Here is a 21334-nt window from a genome sequence, read left to right as displayed (position 1 = left end):
TGTTTTACTCTCTAAAAATTATCATTAATTTGTTTCACAACTTCCATAGGCTTTCTTATACAGTCTTCAATTTCTTTTGTAGCTTCTTCTTTCCTCTTTAACAAATCTTTCTTACATTCTCATTTGAAAAGCAAACCATCTCACTTTTAATAGATTTGACAATTTCAGATACCTGCTTCCCCATCTCTTCAAACATCTTTTGGAATAGTTCTGGAGTCGATTCCTCTTTTCTGTTGTTTGCTCCAACAATCCTCTTCTTCCATCACCAAACTTTGCAGCTTTTCTGGTAGTGGCCATTCTTTTATTTATAATGCAAAAGTAAAAAAGTAAACGCTCGCTTCCTGGTATTCAGGATGCTGCTTATAAGTGCTATGTGCTTAGAGCTCAAAGCATTGTTAGAGAACCCACACACCCACTTTATGGTCTGTTTCTGTTGCTCCCCTCTGGGAGGAGGTTGCAAAGTATTTCTAGCAGGACTACCCGATTCTTTAATAGCTTTGTTCCCTATGCCATCCATCTGGTAAACTCGCAAGATTCGTTTCTTTCACCATGCTCAACTGTAATACAAATATTCTTAACCCAAACTAGACTGTTGTTTCTCTATGTCATATAATATTTGTGGGTATATGCATAATTCTGTATTTATTTTCATCATATTTATGTAGTGTATATCGGTGGCGGTGACCCTCCTTTGAGAGTTGTATGCAACAAAATTTCATTTTAATGTTTGCCAATTAGTGTACATTCAAAGTGACACTAAAGTTTTCTATTCTATTCTATTCGTAAATCTATTACACAGATAAAACTAAAAAGCAACGTTCTCCTTCCCCCCACCCCCTTTGCCTTTTCTTACCCTTAAGGCTTTGGTTCAATCTATCTTTATACAGTAGTTTCAATGACACAGTTGATATCATATCATTTATCTCCTTATTTTGTAAATTCCACCCATTGTCGTCTCTCCTTGATGTGAGACAATGATGTCAAACATTCAACAAAGATCTGAGCTATTTAATTAATTAATTCCAAATAGCACCAAAAGCGCTTTTGCCAAAATACTGATCTTTCAAATTTGTACAGTCCTTTTTATCTGTTTATATCTGTCTTAGTCAAAAATCTTGTTAAGCTCTTTAAACTTAAAGTCAGATTACTCTTTGCTTTACTCTTTGTTTCTGAAATTTGGAAGGGAGGCCGACTCACTGAGAGGTTGTTTTCTTTCGTAGACCTTTTTCAAGTGTAATTGATTGTATCCCAAAGTGATTATGAAACTGAGGGTTTGTTCCAACTTGGTGTCCTTTAAAGGGCTGTGCTTGCATGTGCAGGCATGTTGTTTCTCCCTCAACCTCTTACTTCTCTACTCATAATGAAAGACACAAGACTTCCATCCTAGGGTCTCCACATAAGGAACAACACTCCAAAATGCAAATGGACAATCTCTACTTTAGCTGAAATGACTTCACCAGCCAGAAATCATCTCTGGCCTTTGCTTCCTTCTGCAGTGCTGTGTCCACTCCTTCAATGGCCTATAGTCCACCACAGAACCTCACTCAGAAACCAACATAAAATCATTCCTAACAGAAAATGTTTTTTTTCCTTTTCCTTTCTATTTTTTTAACTTTCTGTTTGTTTCCCTTTCTACTTTTCCTAACTTGTTTTTCCTTTTATTGTGTGCTTTCTTATGGCTGTACAGCCTTCTTTCACCTTAGGTTTTTTTTTCATTCCTATTTCATATACAAATCACAGCATGATTGCTGCTTAAAACCACAACTATAAAGAGGTGACTTGAAAATGGCTAGTGGTTTGTTTGAAAGTGACTTCTTAGATGGTTCCAGTAACTTAACTGAGTTGTAAAAGAGGGGAAAGAAAGACAAGATGGACAGGGTCTGTTGTGTTGACATCAACAAATGTATGTGGAAAGCTACTTCACCAAACCACATGAGCTGCCTCTTCAACTCTACCAACCAGCTTTGTCTGTAACCAACCTGGAATAAACTTATTTTGTGTGATGTAGAATATTGTACTTTACTATGCAAAAAGCACTTTTTAAAAAAAAACAGAAAAAATTTACATGGGAAACATTTTTTTCAAAAATCTTTCAATAAATTCACCATTTCTTATTAGCCAAGTAGAACTTGAGAAGGTGAAAAATGATTGATTGTTTCAAGAAATACTTAAACATTACTGTGACCCCACAAAATCAGGTATTTAATTGCTTTTAAATTTCTAGGCAAAAAAATAATAATTCCATGCAGCCTTCCCATGATTTGACAAAATATTTACATCAGTAAGATGTTAATAGTCTCACTGATTTCCAAGACCAATTGCTTCAATTCCATGAGTATTCTTACCTACTCAACCCCCAACATATGAATCCAGCCTTCATTTGTTTTTCACGGGAAGTGAGAATCTCTCCAGGGCCTTTTTGTGGCTTATGAAGGAACGGCTGCTATAAATCAAACAAGTGGTGGCATTACTGAAGGAGAAAGGGCTGCGTGTAGCATTTTCCCTGACCTCTTTGAGAAAGAGTCAAGTCTAGAGTTTAATGAAATAAAATCTCTTTCCAAGGGAATATGAATGAAGCTGCCTCCAGTGCACTGTTCTGAGGAAATGATTTCAGCTGACCTCTGAGAAGATTTACACTTGGGTCTCCTGTGTCAGGAGTTTAAGTCACTACCTGGAGACCTTCAAAAGGTTTCAAAAGGAGGCGTATCTAATTGTCAAGCCAGGAACTGCCTAGAAAAATGTTTAAAGTAAAAATAAACACAGGATTTGATAGAACTTCAACAAACACCCTGTATGATAGAAAATTAAGTTTAAAGATTTCCTAAATTAGCGTGCTGGATGCCAAAATAGACAGAACTACTAAAGCAGGTTAATAGACTCTTGCATACCATTGAAAGAGTCACTTGGTAGGAACAAAGGACACCTCTTTGAAAACTTGAGGTAGTTCCATCATCTGGATGGTAGGCTGTTGGGAAAATCTTCTCCCATTTTGTTTGTGTGCATTTTATTTAGTTATTTATTAAATTTATATGCTGCCCATCTCAATGTCCTGAGTGACTTTTGCTGTGATCCACTTACTGAACTTTCCAAAGAATACGGCAGCCTCACTACTTCTAGGAAGAAGACTTAGCTTGCACTAACCCACTTTGTGAAGCACCTTTTTGAATACTTTGTGTAGCCCTGCTGGTTAATGTCACTGCAATGCAAACATTGGAATGGAAATAGAAAAGGTGCCACAATATTTTCTTTGTCCTCAAGAAAACTATTGCATTGTACAAAAACAAATTCAACATTTGCTCTTGTTGTTGCTCAGCACTTGTAGGGTGAAATGACTGATTGTAATGTTTGGATTTGGTTTTGTCCATTGTGTTTTATTGGGGACATCTGAGCAGTGAAGGAAAAGAATACAGGTAGTCCTTGACATTCGAAGTTACAACGGCATTGAAAAAGTGACTTATGACCGTTTTCACATTTATGACCATTGCAGCATCCCCATGGTCATGTGATTTACATTTGAATTCTTGACAACTGATTCACATTTATGATAGTTGCAGTGTCCCAGGGACGGGTGATCCCCTGTTGCAACCTTTTGACGAGCAAAGTCAATGGGGAAACTAGGTTCCCTTAACAACCGTGTTACTAATTTAACAACTGCAATGATTCACTTAACAAATGTGGCAAGAAAAGTCGTAAAACGGGGCAAGACTCATGTAACAAATTTCTTACTTAGCAACATACATTTTGGGCTCAATTGTGGTTGTAGCTCAAGGACTACTTGTATAGGATGGTAAATGAGACTGTGATCATCACAAGCTGCACAAAGATGATACAGAGCTGTGGAGGTATATAGGTATGGTGAAAACTAGGAACTTATTTGCTTTTCTTTTGTGAAGAGAGATTTGTTGTTTCACAGATCACTGAAGAGCACAGTACATTCAGCAGTTAAGCAGTTTAAAACAGAGGTGATTGATGTGTGTTCTCAGTGCTTAGCTAACTTCGTCTAACTCTGACCTGAGTAACAATAAATGGAGGTGTTCTCAGTGAGATCTAGATTTTCAAGCATATATGGAATATCTTGGGATCTGCAGATGGCAGTGCACAATGCTGAATAATTGCATTTTAGTTTTAACGTGCATTGCAAATGGTTAACAAATGAAAAAAAATTGTTGGTGTGGAAGTCGTAGTAATTCCAAGGAGACATATCTTGATTCCAGAATTCCACTTTGGTAGCCTGCATCATTCTTTGGCTGGAATATTGAACACCATAAAGACAAGTAATTTTATAAAAGACCCAGCATGCTTTCCACCATTCATGAGAAGTTCTACATTTTATGCCACTTTGGACCTAATTTCTTTCATTAGTAGTTGCACACATATCTTCAGTGTTTCCAGCAATGGAATGGGACAATTGCCAATGTCTTGCAATATCTGGACTACTCTAGCCATTAATGGGACAAGGATCTATGGATCTACCCTAGTTACTTGACCCACTCTAGCACTACCATCAGAACCACTTAAACCCACTCATCAAAAGATGTGGGAAGAACAACCACCACATTGCCCTTCCAATTTGCATTTTTTAAACAATGCTATCAGCTCTGTAACAGGCAAGGATGTTGGTAGTATCTCTGTGTCCTGACCCTTTCAAGCTGTGACACTATGCAAGTCCATGAGCAAGCCAGGAGATGAATAGTGCTCAGCTGTTGCATAATTGCTAGTAGACTCAACTAGGTTTGAATACAAATGGTATAAGACATTAGCTCTGGAAAAAATTATCAAGGAACCTAACTCCCATCAAATTCTTATACAATGAGAGTTCAGGTTTGCTCTGCTCAGTCACTGAGTTCTAGATTGTGCTCTTCACATTGTCTTTTCACAATGTCATCACTCACACGGCAGGGGTAGTGCAACAAATCCTGGTTAGGCAGAGGATTCATATCTACCTCTTTCAAACATCTGATACTCAGTCTCAAAATCTGAAGTGCTACCTTTTCTATCCAGACAAGAAAGTGAAGTAATAAAAATCCTAAAATGCTTCTTCATTATTTTATTTATAAATTACCACATCACTAGTGGTGACTTTCTCACAAAACTAGATATATAACAAAACAAAAGTATAACATAAATCTAGTTAAAACAACTTTAAACCATATGCTGTATTAAATGTAAAAAAAAACAGACCTGGGACTAGATTAGAATGGTCAAATGCTTAGAAAAATATTCTTTAAAGAACTTGGAAGAACGAATTCCATAAGCACCTGGGTTCAAAATAAAATATAAAATGGATACAATCATGTAATTTATAAAACTCATGTATCAGATTGATTTTTCACATCAACATTTAATCTCCAACAAATATTTTCATTGCAAGCTGCTCTACAGATGGTCAAATAACAATTAGCAAATACTAGTCAATTATGTTTAGTATTTAGCCACTATTGGCATTAAATAATTCATAAATATTTTCTTCATTGCTTGAGAAGGTGATGATCACATGCCAAATGCTTTCAATTCTTTAAAAAAGCAATACATCACCTAGAATCAAACACATAGTATTTATATAACGATTTGCCGAGCTTCATATTATTCAAATATTTATGAATTACGCCCTAGAAGACTAGATCATGATTTATAACTACAGTAAGTCATGGAAACTAAACTGGTTGGAAATGAAAATGCTGGCATGATTTTGAATCATATACAAATACTCAAAAAGAGATTGATGGAAATGAAAGAAATGAACAGAAAGCTGTCCTAAATGGACCAGAAGGCAAGAAACAGATTGAAAACATTCATAAAGGAATTCTAAAGCAGAGAAGTGAAAGCAAAGAAGAGGACAAGATTGCTATTCTTTGGTAGTTTACTAAGTGCACATCCAAAAAGCTAGATCATGAAAAGTAGAGAATGGGTTGATTTAAAATAACCAGTACATTCTGCTACTGAAATTTATCTTTCTTTCATGTTTCCTCTCTGTCATGGTCTAATTGTCCCTTCTTTCCTTTAGGAGTTCAGAGCAGGAGATGGAGAATTTGAAATTTTAGGGAGTAACAGCCTGCCAATCTTGGATCTATAAATTCCCTGTTATTAGAGTAAATTTAGAAACAGAAGATTAACAGAGTGCTCTACTTTGGCTGTAAGGCAAAAAATAAATAATCATTTTTCTTTTTCCAGAGATTTCTTTTTCTCTATTTCTGAAAGACAGAACCTGTCTTTGGCAGCGTTCCTGATCTTCTTTAAATTTCAAAATATCATGCCCGTAAACTATAATAAAATTCATTAATCTCTCTCCTATTAGGGATAGGAATACCAGGATGTCATGTAAGGCCTTTCTTAAAATATTGTGCTTAAAGCAGATTTATCCCCAATTAAACTTTATGTTTTAGAAGTGCAGTTAACTTTCCCCATAGCTGAATCACAGAAATAAAAACTGCTTACCTCTAAAGAGAAAGCAGCAGAAAATAATCATAATACTTGGAAGAATAAATTTATTTAGGCTTATACAAGCCCATTTTCTTGTGGTACATTGACTACAAAGAGCTAGTTTCTATATTATAAATCAACTTCATAAATGTCATAGACATCTGCAGGTAACCAGGTTAAAGAAGAAATGATTACATGTGTATGGTAAACACTATACTTATATTCTGAAGTCAAATCTAAATCAAAGCTTTGTGTTATTATGTTGTGTCTTTCTGTGAATAAACTATGAATAAAATATAAATTGATCAATCTGATTTTTTAAAAATATAATGGGTGGATGAAAACTCTAAAGTCAATGTGAAATAATTTTTATTAGCATCTGCCAAGATAGAGAGCAGTTTAAGAATGTATTTTGCTTTGTGATTACCCATATCAATTTATCAATCCAGAAAAGAAGATCCTACTTTTATCTTTAATAATAAGATTTTAGCATACTGCTGTAATTTGAATATAGATATGGATTAGGGATAGGGCAGAGTGACTTGTCTGAAACTCTCCAAAGTTTGTCTCAACAACCTAATAAATATAAAAAATGATAAATGGTTAAAATATTGTCAGATCTTTAAGAGGTGAAGAGCATATTTGGTTGCAAACTCCCTGTGGAGTTAGAATAGCATCAAAATAAAAGATGCAACTGAGTGATTAAAGGTCTAGTCCTTTTTAATTTGCATTGCATTCATGACCCAGATGTAAAAAGGAATGAATTCACCAATTGCAGATTTTTGGTATATATCTATCAAAGTCTTGTAAACTCAGGCAGTTTACAAATCCTTTTTAAAAGTGCCTCTGTGTGGGTCTGTCTCTCTGTCTGTCCATCTGTCTGTTATAGTGTCTTGAAAAAAATTGATAACCCCAAATACTCATTTTTAAAAAATGATATATTTAGGGCATTTTATTCAAAGAAAAGTAGCAGTAATACAGATGGCTGTGTTACTGCTATTTTACAGATGGCTGGGTGAGGAATGTGGGCATAGGAGCTTCAAATGAAGATTTTGCCCCTGGCTTGTGGTTGCTTTGGAAAAACTACTGGGTTTATAAATTTTAAAATAATGCTAGAATGGGTTGGTTGCCATTGAAAGAAAGTAATTATTCTTACAAAAAAAGTTCTCAAACTCAAACAAAAGCTTGGCCAAATAGATATTTTGCCAGATTGCTTCAACTTATTTTACTGGATGTCAGGTATTAATTGCAGTCTTAATCTTGAACTAATTCTGTCCCATGTCTGGATTTACACAAAACCAATGACCACCCTGTTAATCCAAGATAAATAAGTCATTGAGCTGTTCATTTAATCATCTTAGCTTCATAGCTCAAAAATAAAGCAAGGATGGAACTACTGTATGTCTTTTTTCCAGGGCATCTTTTCAGAAATGGCTAACCTTATCTTGCCTGTGTAAAAATAACAAAATATTCAATACGACTATAATAGAAAACTAGCTTCCTGGTGGCATTTTGGCTCTGTGGCTTTCTTTCCTGCTCCAAGACAATGAGAAAAGGGTTTTGTTGCAGTTAGTTCTATTTTTCCATAGCCAGGAAGGGGGAAAGAAAAAAGGTCTCTTAGCTAAAATGTCACCGCGACTCTTACTTTCAATTTCTACTATGTATTCAAAAGCTGAAAGTGACATTTTGTCCCGAACTCTCATTCTGGTGTGAAACAACAATGACAATGTACAGAGCTATCAGGAGGCTCAGATTTACCTCATAATTCCCAGGTTTTGTTTGGTCATGACTATTACTCATGCTTTACTCCCCTCGGGTCATTGTGACCTTTGCTGCCCAAGGGAATGGGGTGACCATCTCCAAGTCAAGCTTTTAAAACTTACTCACATAAGTTTCATCCAAAATGTGAGCTATATTTTGCTTTCTCTTTTCTCTTTTTCCCTTTGCTTCTCCCCATTCAGCTATTTGTCCAAGAAATAACAATCAAAGCAGCAGACATTTTTTTTAGCTGCTTCTCCAGGTTTTTCAATGTATAAGGCACTTGTGACTTTTATATTATCCGATTCTTGTGTTTTATACCACATTTGCAGCAAAATACAGTACAAATATGCAACCTCAACCAACCTCTGCCATTTGCATTCTTTACCATTAGTCACATTATTAATCTAAATTGTATTTTCCATGCTAGATCTGAAATGTTTCCAGGTAATAATTTATTATACAGCTTAAAGGTTGACCTTTTTGGTCAAAATGTAAATACACTGTGTTTTCTTTTTTGGCATCTGAGAATGAATAAATTGAAATCCCTGTAATGAAAGTTTGCAGTTCAAGAAGCTAATGTTGAAAATGTAGTACCATCAAAAGAATATCTATGGAGATTCTCAGTCATCCAGGTGATAGTTACCCAAAGGTGCTTTTTCACGTGGGAACTGGACTTTCTTGTTTTTCCTTTGAAGATGTTTCACTTCTCATCCAAGAAGCTTCTTTGTCTCTGATTGGATGGTGGGGGAAGGGAAGGATTTATACTCCTTTCAGACAGCTGGTCATTTGCATTCTTTTAGAGGGTCGTTGAGGCCACCTGGAGATTTATCTGTGTCGTCAGGGTCATCTGAATAGTGCAAATGGATGTGAACTCCACACCCAAGTCACTCTTTTTCCAAATTAGATGCCCTAATCAAAACTTGCAAAATTGCATTTTTTCCCATTTGAAACTGAACTATGATGCTTTCTTTTGTTTTTCCATGCCTTTTGGTTTGCCTTGGTTTGTGTTTTTTTCAATATGTGGTAGGCAAGCTTTTTTATTTTATTTGCATTCAAATTTAACATTTTAAAGTGGTATGTGTGTGTTTTTTGCTTTGGATGATAATTATGTAGAAAGGCATGGTTAAAAAGTTGAGAAAACATAACTAGCTAATTTCTCCACCTATTTTCCAAGTTCTGCCTTAACATGTGAAGTTAAACCACACATTCAAAGACAGTCATTTTCACATATATATCCAGTCAGCCTAAAAATATTTTAAAAAGGGATGAACTAGTCCATTCATCTCCCTAATGGCCCTTGACAATCTGGTTTCATAGTTGTGAAATTTAATCCATTTCTAGAATATTATGAAATTGAGATTAATAACCTGGCTTCAAGAAAATGTTACATATTTCAAAGTTAAACAGGGCAAATAAGTGTACCTAGTAATTTTATCTAAAATCCATAATTGTACCCATTATTGTTCTTAATAATTGCATTTATAATCTGTATAAAATTATTTTAATAAAAAGTCATATGGTGAAGCCTGTTAAAGCAGGTTCAGTCTGTATACTGATGGTCCCTCATGACTAAAATTTGAAGCTGAAATATTGCAGGCTATGAATGTTTCTTTTTTTTTTTTAGGGGAGGAAGCCAAATCCTTGGAATACAGTAGATCCTTTTTAAAAGCATATAATCACAATCTGATAGGAGCTGTACAGTAGTATTAATCTAAATGGGAAGGAGAGGGGTTTTTTCGTATATAGGGTAATATCCTAATATATTCGTGGTCTCATATAGCTTAGAACTGAACCTTCAGGTTTATAGCTTTCCATTAGGACTGCATGAAGAACTAAAACCCTCTTCCTTATGATCAGACCATACTGAAAGAAAACATATGAACCTGTCAATGAGAAGTTAGGTTTCAGTTCTATTCTGGATCCAAAAAGTATAGACTAGATCAGGCGGTGGTGAGACCTCTCCTCAAGAAGCCTGCTCTGGACCCAGCTGTTTTGAATAACTTTCGTCTGGTCTCCAACCTTCGCTTTCTTGCGAAGGTTGTTGAGAGTGTGGTGGTGCATCAGCTTCCCCTGGTCCTGGATGAAGCGGATTATCTAGACCCGTTCCAATCGGGTTTCAGGCCCAGGTACAGCACGGAGACGGCATTGGTCGCTCTGGTGAATGATCTCTGGAGGGCTAGGGACAGAGGACATTCCTCTGTCCTTGTCCTATTAGACCTCTCGGCGGCTTTCGATACCATCGACCATGGTATCCTGCTGCGGTGTCTCAGGGGATTGGGAGTGGGAGGCACAGTTCTTCAGTGGTTCTCCTCCTATCTCCTGGGACGCTCGCAGTCGGTGTTGGCAGGGGGGCAGAGGTCGAACCCTAGGACTCTCGTTTGTGGAGTTCCTCAGGGGTCGGTCCTCTCGCCTCTCCTGTTCAACATCTACATGAAACCGCTGGGTGAGATCATTCGTGGTTTTGGAATTGGGTATCATCAATATGCCGATGATACCCAACTTTTCATTTCGACCCCAAACCACCCCAGTGATGCCCTCGATGTGATGTCCCATTGCCTGGAGGCGGTTTGGGCCTGGATGGGGAGGAACAGACTTCAGCTCAACCCTGACAAGACTGAGTGGCTGTGCATTCCGGCATCCCGGGACATTCAAAATATTCCATCTCTTCTTATGGGGGGTGAGTCCTTACCCCCCGTGGATAGGGCTCGCAACTTGGGGGTCCTCCTAGACTCTGGAAGACCATATAGTAGCCGTGACTAGGGGGGCTTTCGCCCAGGTTCGCCTGGTGCGCCAGTTGCGGCCCTATCTGGACCGGGATGCCCTGTGTACGGTCACTCATGCACTTGTGACCTCTCGCCTGGACTACTGCAATGCTCTTTACATGGGGCTTCCCTTGAAGACCACTCGGAAGCTCCAACTGGTACAGAATGCGGCCGCGAGAGTTGTCTTGGGAGTTTCCCGGTACTCCCATGTTACACCTTTGCTCCGCAAGCTACATTGGTTACCAGTTGTCTTCCGGGTGAGATTCAAGGTTTTGGTTATGACCTTCAAGTCCTTACATGGCATGGGTCCGGGGTACCTCGAGGACCACCTGCTGCCGGCGTCAACTCCCCTCTGCCCTGTGCGTTCCCACAGAGAGGGCCTCCTCAGGGTGCCTCCGGTCAGGGAATGTCGACTGGTGGCCCCCAGGGGGAGGGCCTTCTCTGTGAGTGCTCCGGTGCTATGGAACCAACTGCCGGTTGAGCTCTGGATGGCATCGGACCTTTGCTCCTTCCGGCGCGGTCTGAAGACCCACTTATTTGAACTAGCTGGTCTGGCCTGATGGGGAACGTTAGGGTTTTTTTAATGGGTCTTTTATTGTTATTGTATTTTTTAACCGGGCGTTTGTTTAATTCCTTTTTAATTTTTGTATTGTTATTTATATATGCCCTGTTCACCGACCTGAGTCCTTCGGGAGAAGGGCGGTATACAAATTTAATAAAAGTAAAAGTAAAAAAAGTAAAGTAAAGTACCAGCCCGTGGGCCGGTTGCATCATGCGGAGACCGTGACCACCCCAACTCCGGCAATGTGAAAAAAAATTGTGATATGTCGCAACATCTCACATAACGCAGTGAGTTTGACACCCGTGGACTATATTCACATACAAAAAGAGACCTTACCAAGCCAGCTCCATCCATGAAACCTATGTTAGTTGAAAGAAGTATTTGTAGAATAATTTGGGAGAGTGCTATTTGTAGAGGTAGGTCAGAACAATTTGTTCTCCTTTTAGAGCGGTGGAATATAAGATCTCTGTTAAACAATGGCTGTGTTGTGAACTGTATGACTGCATAATGAAGAAATGCAGTTAAATTGCTAAATGTATTTGCAAATGCATTGTCACAACACAGATGAAAGGCACAGGCCAACTGCTTTGAACTCTCATAGGGGTTCTATTTTCAAGCTATAATTACCAGGTATGATGATTTTATGTACTCATAAACTCCAAGGGGCCATGACTGAAAAGCAATAACTCTACAAAAATAAAAATCTATCCTTTCGAAAACGTACCCTTGTGTTTCATTTGGGAGGATGTGATCTTGGAAGGTAACAGAACATTAAATAAAACCTCTGAAATATATTAGTGATGGGTGGAGACATTTAGCTTTGTCCTATTCACAATTAATAGGTGGAAAATTGTACAAACCACCTAGGCATTTACTGCACAGATCCAGATTAATCTGTTATTTCTAGACCAGTGACAAATAGAGTAGCCCAGCCTTCCCAAAACCAGTTGTTCTTCCACAACTTGAAGAAGTCTGTAAAGTCAAGAGTTTCCAACCTCATAAGCTTGTGATGGGAGTTGTAGTCCAGCATTTCTAGGAACGTTGGCCTACATTTTTTCCAGTGGAGAATGTTGGCCTAGGCTATTTTCTATGTTTAAAGGCTTCAAGGGATCTTAAAGCCTTTTAGAAACCTTTGAGCCAAACTGAATACTCTCAACCTTTCTTTACTGATACTTACCATACTTTTTTGGAATTCAGAGAAGTCTGTTTGAGTGGGGAAAAACAGGGATTGTAAAAAAAAAAGACTTTCTACTTTATCTGAGTTGCAAAATGAATCTATCTTATTAATGACCAGCTAAGCTGATTGGTTCTATTTGCATCAACCTTATGGGAGAAGAAAGAACCAATATCCAATATAATACAGTATATTGATAAAACCAAAGCCAGGGTGATAAAACTGTTTAATAAAGATCTCTATGGTACATTCTGACAACTAAAGTCCTCACATCAATTGAGAAGAATCCAAGGATTCTGCAACCTTTTCACTCACAATTTCATCTCTTATGGATGACTTTTCCAAAAGATCTTTGTCCTGGTTTCTTCTCTATTTTCCCGCTATCTCATTTTTCACCTGGTGAATGAAGAACACCAGTGTTTCAGGATCCAATCTGGGTCAGTGAGCTTTGGACTCATGCTGGAGCCCATCTTCAGGGAACATCTCTCTAACCGACCCAGGTTGGATCCTGCAACATTATCCTGGGACACGTATATTTACTTTCATTCGTAAGACCAATGTGTAACACATGTATTTAAGTTGAACAGTTGCAACCAAATGAAAAGAAATCATTAAGAAGCATCTGAAATGAGAACATAATAATAAAATAATAGGAAAGACCAACCTATACTGAATCTCACGAGGTAGATACAAAGCCACTGAGGGACAACTTGTGCAATTTGAAATGAATCTGATCCTGCAAGATGGTTCTATGGTGACACCAGGTTGCCTCAAATTATTTTAAGTGACCACCGTATACAGGGCGTTGCCTGATAGTCAATAAGGTTAGCATTACTGTTATATTACTGTTATGAAGAAGGGGATTTTGTTTCATACAAAATTTTCCATGGAAGTGAACAAGGTTCATAAGATGACCAAATTGGCTTTTCATTCATCTGAAACTGATGGCAGGGAGATTGCTAACCTAATGAGGAAATTCGGGATATATAGCAGATTTTGGCAATTTGAGACTGATCAGCAAGCATTTCCAGTTCCAAATTGTTAAAAAAAAGTTAAATATCATTTAAATGAAGCTGTCGAGGTGAAGAAAGCTTTACTTGGTCTAGGGCAGGGGTAGGCAACCTCAGCTGTTTTATGACTCCTGGACTTCAACTCCCAGAATTCCTGAGCCAGCATGGCTGGCTCAGGAATTCTGGGAGTTGAAGTCCACAAGTCATAAAAGAGCCGAGGTTGCCTACCCCTGGTCTAGGGATTAAAATGCAAGGCTAGAAAGCAAGAGGCTATGAGTTCAAGTCCCGCCTTAACCATGAAAGCCAGCTGGGTGATTTTGGGCCGTCACTCCTTCTCTCTCAGCCCAACTCACCTCACAGGATTGTTGCTGTGGGGAAAATAGGAGGAGGAAACTGTATTATATATATTTTCCTCTTTGAGTTTTTTTGTGGAAATAACAAAGTCAGGATATAAATAAATAATAAATAAATGTGAGTTCTGGGACTAAAAATGATAAAAATACTGAAAAAGATTGAGAAATCCTCTTAGTCATCTAACTGTATACTTCTCAGACAAACATATCTTTAGTAACTGAAAAGCAAAATAGATCCAACAAATATGAAGTCTGGAAGAAGTGATAATGTTACCTAGTTTGATCATGAAACATCTGCAAGAAAGCCACCAAACTCAGTGAGCACCAAGGACTGACTGCACAGCTCAACCCTACAAATATTCTCTTCCAAATATGAAATTTGCCTGCTCCTAATATAGTTGACATCCATTCTGTATAATATTTTATATGTTAAGAACTGTTGTTTATATCTGAGCTCAATATTCTTCTAAGCTATAAAATAAAACAATTGTTTAACAAACCCCGTGCACCTATTGGCATATAATCAAAACACCTGAATTTTAAAAATCTATTTATAGGATTGCCCTTGACCTTGCAAAAGGACTTATGAGTACCAGTGCCAGCCTCATTATTTGTGTGAATTTTTAATAGCAACAATTGGCTATCACCAAACCTTGTGAGAACCTATTCCAGGATTTCAGCTATGTGAAGCCTTTCCTTTTGACTGACTCTGGCCTGCCCCTATTCAGTAGCCTGGGTTTTAAAGTCCCATCTGATTTACTATGCCTTTGTAAACAGCATCAAACTGTTTGGAACAAAAACCTTCCTCTCTCAATTTAAGTTCCACATTTTATGTTCAGGACCAGTTGCACATTTGCCAACTAATAAAAAAAACATAATATTGCAATGCCCATAGCAGCTACTGCAGAGGATTTTAATTTTTCTGAATTTTTTTTTTAAATAGGACGACAAGTCCAGCTGGAGGAGAGAAGACAAATACTGAAAACTGGGCAAGAAGGGGAAACACAGAAGTTTGCACAGCTGTGGCCTTTTTAGTAACTTAAAGCAGGCCTGCTAAATTTTAAGATCCAGCATATGACAATTTTAATCAGGGCACGAAAACTGCCAACGAATGGCCAAGGAAAGCAGGAATCGATCTGCAGCACGTATTTTTCCACTTCTTTCTTGCTGAAAGCTATTTTCTGCTATCTCTGTCTGCCCAAAGTAACTGGCCCCCCACTAATTTCCAGGATGTGTTTGCTTTTGTCATCTTTGAAAGGACATTGCCAACCTAAAGTCCCACAGACTCTCTTTACAGTTGTGTGTTGCTATCTGCAATTCTCAAAGTTTTCAGATGTTAATCTGTTTAATAACAAACTCAGCTGATTACGTTGACAGAGTTGGGTCCCAGACGGAGTCTCTGAAAAGCCAGCAAATTTTGACATGCTTGGGGATTCCTGAAATGTTGAGTACAAAACTTTTTTAAAAGATAACTTAATGAAGTAACCCTCCCTAGATCTAACAGGGCATAGAGAAATGAATTTTCATTGCTTCCTGCAAAAAAATGTTTCCGGGTATGGCATATCCATTCTGCCCCTTTGTTTGTATTTTCTTGAGACATACCATTTCCCAAATGATAAATATAATATTCATTTTTGGTTTTAATTTGTGGTGCATTTTCCTTCATTTTAATATTTATGAAAGTTTTTATGTTATCTAAAAGCTTGCAGTCATAACAGTGATTCATTCCTAGAACTTATATTTTGTCTGAGCATTGATTTGGTGTAATGGTTAAGGCATCAGGCTAGAAACTGAGAGATTGTGGCTTCTACTCCTGCTTTAGGCATAAAGCCAATTGGAGGGCCAGTCACTCATGTTCAGCCCTAGGAATCAGTCAATGGCAAACTACTTCCAAAATCTTGTCAAGAAAACTGTAGGGACTTGTCCAGACAGTTACCAGGAATCCAGACTGACTTGAAGGCATACATACATACATATATACATACATACATACATACTGTAATCTAGATAACCTGATGATTTTTGACTTACCTTTTACTCCTAAAATGACTTGTAATATCTTTGTTTCCGTACTGACCACATTGCCAGCCAGTTTACAATATTAGAGACAATATTACAAAATCATTACTTTGCTATTTTATTGTTTTATGAATCTGGTTTCTGGGTTCTTCAGATATAAGTCTGAAGATGCATGGTTTTCAGTCTCTCCTGGATTGTGAAATCTCTAGACCCAATACCGTATTTAGAAGATTGTTCTTTGGGTCCTGTTGCAGGCAAATATCTGCTGTATTAAATGATGAGATCTGCTGCCAAATTTTTTCTGAGATACATTTCATCTTTATTAGGTAAAAAAGGGAAATATTTTATAATAGCATCTTGTACACATTGATGAGATAATTTGCAGCTTTTCAAACAGCTATGAAATACATATGCTTAGATGAAACCTCTTGTTCCACAAGTTCTTCAGTTTTAACCACTGTTTTCACTCTAAGTGAATTGAATGTGCTAGCCCTGACTCCTGACAATTAACCTGTAGGGATGAGGAGCATTGGAGCTGTAATGTAGGCACCTGTCCAGCCACCTGATTGGTCCTCCTGGCAGGTGGGAGTTCTTGGACACCAGGTTGGGTGACACCTGCACGGCAGGAGAATGGAGCCAGTGGGTTGGCTGGCGCCATGGGCTAGACTCGGATATAAGGGTCACCTGGGGAAGCAGGGTCCAGCTCAGCCATGTGGAGTGCAATAAAGATGAGTAACCCCTACCCTGTCTCCGAGTCATCTGTCACTGCGCACAGAACATAATAGTGGCGACGAGGGTGGGATTGCGGTAGCACAGCGGAGCGAACAGGGACGCGACAGCGGAAGCACACGGAGCGGGAGATTTGAATAGCCATCAGCGCAAACAAGAAACCGAGTCAAGCGGCAACTGGAATCGCGGGCGAAGAAGGCAGAGAATGGCGCAAGTCGGCACTGTAAAGGAATTTGACACGAGGCATCCCGAAGACTGGGAAGAATACGTCGGGCAAGTCGAAGGCTACCTGTTGGTCAATGGCATAACGGACGACCGAAAAAAGGCAGCTGCATTGCTGACCATCAGCAGAACGGTGGTATACCGGGTAGCCGTGGGGTTATGCCAGCCTGCAACAGTCGCCAGCGTGTCGTATGCAGACCTCACGGGGAAGCTAAGGGAGCACTTCACTCCTAATTGCTCCGAGCTTTTCTGAAGGAGGATTTTCGAATGCAGGAACCAAAAACAAGGGGAGTCCATAATGGATTTCGTGGCCACAGTAAGGGAAGCCGTGCTCCGATGCAAATATGACAACTTGGAAGTGCGGATTAGGGACCGAGTGGTCCTAGGACTCCGAGATGAGCAATTGCAGAACAGAATAATCGCCAAACCCACAGGGACCCTGCAAGAGGTCTTGGACGAGCTACTAACCTACGAAGCCACGGGACAACACAACCCCCCACAACAGCAATGGCGCAGTCAGATCCATCCACCAAGGATGCCTTGTGGACGGTGGGGTGGAGGATTACCAATATGAGACCGACATTGATGAAGTCACCCGGTGGATCAGAAGAGCAACCATTAGAACCAACCGCCCCGACAACACAGACCAGTACAGAAGACCACCAACGTCCCAGCTGGCCAAATAGCTGAGGGAAGGACTCAACAGGCAAAGGGACATGGAGTGTAAATGCGGAAGCTGCGGGGGAAATCACCCCCATGCGGGCTGCCGGTTCTGAAACACGAAATGCAGAAACTGCGGGAAAACCGGCCACATCCAAGTAATTTGCAGGAGCAAACCGTGGGACAACCTCCACGACATCGACACCTGGGGCCCAGGTAAGGTAACCTCCCACTATAGTGGCAAAGAGACCCGAAGGCTGCAGGAAGGGTAGATGCCGTCAACCAGGTGCTAAGCCCCAAATTAAAAATAGATGTCCGCCTGCAGGGCATCCCCTGCAGGATGGAGGTTGACTCGGGGGCAGCAGTCTCCATAATTTTGGGGGAAACACTGGCACGGATTGAAGAAAGAAGCGGGTGCCGCATACACATCAAACACACGCACATACAATTAGCAGACTTCCAAAGGACACCCATTAAAGTAAGGGGAATAGTCACTATCGAAGTTTGTTTCAAAAGATTTAAGGGGCCAGTAGAACTACTTGTGACTGAGGGACAGAGAGCCAGTTTAATTGGCTTCAATTGTTTCGGACCAGTAGGAATCTGGGTCGGGGGAATTAGCTCGGTATAGCACCAAACCCTAGAATCCGTCTGCAACAGTTTTGCAGACGTATTCAACGGAACACTAGGGAAATACAGGGGTCCACCAATAAACTTTAATTTAGACCCTGCAGTACTCCCCATAAGAATTAAAGCAAGGAAAGTCCCCTTTGCCCTAAAACAAAAAATAGAGACCGAATTGGACAGGCTAGTGGGCCAGGGAGTACTGGAACCTGTAGAAGGGGGACCCTGGGAAACACCCATTGTCACCCCACTCAAACCCAATGGCGACATAAGAATTTGCACCAACTATAAGGCCACCCTGAACTGGGCTTTAAATCAGTATGCTTACCCCATCCTGACGGTTAAACAGGTCCTCACGGCCATCCAGAAGGGCGCCATCTTTGCGAAACTGGACTTGGCGCAAGCATACTTGTAATTAACAGTTACTAGAGAAGCAGCCGATGCACAAATGATAGTCACCCACAAGGGGGCGTTCCGAGTCAACAGATTACAATTTAGCATTGCAGCAGCCCCAGGCATCTTTCAAGACGTCATGGAAAGAACACTGAAAGGTATACCTGGGGTTTGCCCATATTTTGATGATGTGCTGATAGCAAGGGAAAATGAGGAGGTACTAGCTGATAGGTTAGAAAAAGTACTTGGGAGATTCAGAGCAGCAGGACTCAAACTAAAAAAGGAAAAGTGCTCCATAGGAGTAGCATCCACTGAGTTCTTAGGGTATAGGATTGATGCTCAGGGCATCCACCCAACAGAGGAAAAAATAAAGGCAATAAAAGCAGCCCCAGCCCCCCAAAATAAAGCAGAATTACAAGCATTTTTGGGACTAATAAACTTCTATCATTCGTTTCTGCCACACAAAGCTGCCATAGCAGAACCTCTGCACAGGCTGCTGGACAAAAAAGCCATGTGGAACTGGCAGGAACAGCACAGGAGAAGTTTTGAAACTCTGAAAGAAATACTCTCTAGCAATTCCACAGTCACTCATTTTATTGAGGATAAGCCCATAAGCTTAGTGTGTGATGCATCACCATATGGGGTGGGGGCTGTAATCAGCCACCTGGAAAGCAATGGGGAACAAAGACCCATAGCTTACTACTCCAGAACCTTGACCAAGGCAGAAAGGCACTATGCCCATATCGATAAAGAGGCATTAGCAATCGTGGCAGGAGTAAAAAAAAATCCACGATTACCTATATGGAAGGAGTTTCGCTATTTTCACCGACCACAAACCGCTACTGGGGCTGTTCACAACTGATAAACAAACCCCACAAATAATGTCCCCAAGAATGCTGAGATGGTCAATATTCCTCTCAGCATACACTTTCACCATCAAATACAGATCTGGGAAAGAGATGGGCCACGCTGATGCATTAAGCAGGCTACCCTTACCAGAAACAGACCCATAACCAGCACCAGCAGGGCAAATCCTGACTATACAAGAACTCCCTGAATGCTCTCTAACAGCCAAAGACATTGCCAACGCCACCACCCGGGACCCAGTACTAAGCAGAGTGGCAGCGTGGGTCCAAGGGGGGTGGCAAGGAAAAAATCCGGGACCACAATTCCAGGCATATTTCATGAGAAGGGACGAGATGTCATCTCACCTAGGATGCCTCTTATGGGGAAATAGGGTAACAGTGCTGGAGAGACTAAGAGATAAGGTCATAAGCGAACTGCATGAAGGGCATCAGGGGATAGTGCGCATGAAAGCCCTGGCAAGGAGTCACCTGTGGTGGCCAGGATCCAGGTCAACAGAACCAGTCAACAGGGCAGTGCCAAGAGAACTCACCGCAACCTCAAAGCCAGGGAGTCAGCTGCAGAGTGGGGAACAGCCAGCACCGATGGGAGAGGTCCAAAGAAGGGAGGCCAGGCCAGACATTCCACCAGGAAGATACCCTACCAGGGCACACAGAGCTCCGGCATACCTAAAGGATTATGTAAGAGAGTGAATCAGGAGGGGGGTAATAGCAACAGGGTTAGATTAGTTCACATTTGGGGGGGAAGGGGTGTAATGTAGGCACCTGTCCAGCCACCTGATTGGTCCTCCTGGCAGGCGGGAATTCTTGGACACCGGGTTGGGTGACACCTGCACGGCAGGAGAATGGAGCCAGTGGGTTGGCTAGCGCCACGGGCTACACTCGGATATAAGGGTCACCTGGGGAAGCAGGGTCCAGCTCAGCCACGTGGAGTGCAATAAAGATGAGTAACCCCTACCCTGTCTCCGAGTCATCTGTCACTGTGCACAGAACATAATAGGAGCTATGTATTTCTCTCTATTTTGGGTAGGCATTTGATATTTTACTGCACAATAATCAGTTCATCCAAAAAGCAAGGCCAGGAAACCCAAGTCAAACAATAATCACCATTTTCAGTCTACTGCTATAATTTTCCATTAAATCTGCATAGAAGGTATTAGCAGTGTTTTACAATAGCTGTGAGAATTGCTTTTTTGACCTGCTCTAATTGCCATTCTGATTCTTTTAAAAACTAATTTGTAAACTCTTTAATCCTGAAGAGATACAGTAGTTTGTGGCTGCAGTAAAAAAAAGCTCTTTGGAAAGGTGTTGAAAGAAGATGTAATGGTATGTGGAAATGACCTTGGGAGAGAGGAGTGAGAACAGCTGACTGGAGGACTGAGGTGTAAAAGATATCTCAACCCACAGAAGGAAGGAGTCCGTGGGAAACCTTTCAAAAGATTTGAGGAGAGGAAAGGAGAGGTACAGTCTTGCAAGACTCTGTTAAGGTAGAATAAAGATATTGCTAGCTGTGCTTCTTGTCTAGCCCAACTCACAGAGCTTTCAGAAAATAGATGAAGGGAATAAATGCTGCTGCAAAGGATGGCAGAATGGACGGAGAACTAGTGATCCCTGAACAATGCCTCAAAAAAATGAGCTTTTAAAATAAATCAAATGTATTCTAAAGGAACATTCCTCAGACCGAGGCTATTTCCTCCATGCAGCCACCAGCTCATCCCAAACAAGAGCATTCTCTATTGCTGCCTGGAATGGTGACAGGGGAGAAAAATGGGAGGATAAAGAAGC

The sequence above is a fragment of the Vipera berus genome (genome assembly GCF_964194415.1).
Source record: "Vipera berus genome assembly, chromosome: 2".
NCBI lineage: Eukaryota > Metazoa > Chordata > Lepidosauria > Squamata > Viperidae > Vipera > Vipera berus.
The sequence above is the reverse complement of the archived record's forward strand: the minus strand, read 5'-3'. Positions refer to the sequence as shown.